This window comes from Limulus polyphemus, unplaced genomic scaffold (assembly GCF_000517525.1).
Source record: "Limulus polyphemus unplaced genomic scaffold, Limulus_polyphemus-2.1.2 Scaffold21, whole genome shotgun sequence".
NCBI lineage: Eukaryota > Metazoa > Arthropoda > Merostomata > Xiphosura > Limulidae > Limulus > Limulus polyphemus.
Genome location: NW_013665631.1, coordinates 506,203 through 507,647, shown reverse-complemented (window position 1 = coordinate 507,647; position 1,445 = coordinate 506,203).

Sequence of the window (1,445 nt, the reverse complement as noted above, 5' to 3'; positions counted from 1 at the left end):
GCGGATTCGAACCCGCGACCCTCAGATTGTGAGTCGAGCGCCTTATCCACCTGGCCATGCCGGGCCCTTTTTAAACCTGAAAACAGAATAAAAAAATTCAGAATAGAAACAGAATTTGGTACTTAAAATCATCTAAGGTGATATATGTAATTCTAGATAATAGGTTCCACCACTAAATGGTTAGAAACAGATATATAAAAAACAAGAAAATCTAGTGCCACATAATAAATAGAGCATATTTAAAATTTCCACATTTTCTCAAAAAGATATGTGATTGTATATAGTTTATTAAATAGCTTCCATGTTTATGTTTAAATTTGTGCTGCAATATGCAAAGTTTGTTTGTTTACTTGAACGACACTTTAGGTCTATACATAAGATGAGCTAAACAATCAGGTAGTAGAGCTATATGTTTCAGATATAACGTTTTCTAATTTTGATTTTGGACTATACGGAAAGCAATCAGTCAGCAGCCCCAGCCGCCAAACGGGTACTCTTAATTGAAAAACGGGATTGACTGTCACTCTTATAAATTAAGTATGAACCATCTTTGATAGCACCACGTCTCGATAACCGCTTTAATATGCAAACAACTAGGCCATAGCCCCAATAAGTAAATTCCAATTCCACATATAAAACTTATGTCTTTCAAAATTGTTTTTCCCTCTGAAATGCTATTTACTCATATCAGGTCCTCTATGATATTTTCTCACCTACATATATATAAAGCAAAACCTGTGTGTCTGTTTGTTTGTCCTTTATTTATCGACTCCTAGGCTGCTGGGTCATTCTCAACCAAACTTTACGGGACGATAGTTTGGAATAAGGGACACGTTACTGGGAGGTTAACATCCCCTCCACCCCCACCCCCCATTAATGCTCTTATTGAGCATTTATTATCTTTGACGTAAGTTAACGTTAACTACATTCATGGATAGCGCCACGTCCTTACACAAAAAATATTTAATTTTCTATAACACAACATGTACAAAGTGTGGGGGAGAGCATACAAACATTTTATATATATCTCAGAGAGTGCGCCAGCACTCACTATGAAAAAAAAATGGCTGCCACTATTGCAATAACACATAAACTCAGCTGAGTTTCTACTCCAACAGCCACCATAAAGCTGCTATGAAGAGCCGTGTGATATTAAGCACAAAGCTACACAAAGGGCTATCTGTGCTCTGCCCACCACGGGTATCGAAAACCGGTTTCTAGTGGTATAAGTCCGCAGACATACCACTGTGCCACTGGAGGGCCGTCTGCCAGAAACGTTGCACAAAATTAAACCGTAAAAAGTTTTTATTTATTGTCAATTTATTCTTTATTATCTTTCATCCAAGTTTTTATTCTCACGTATTGCGAAATTACATTCAGTCAAAAATATCTTGAAATCGCGGATTAGGAGAATTTTTCACTGAACTCTTTTCTGCAATCAGAGA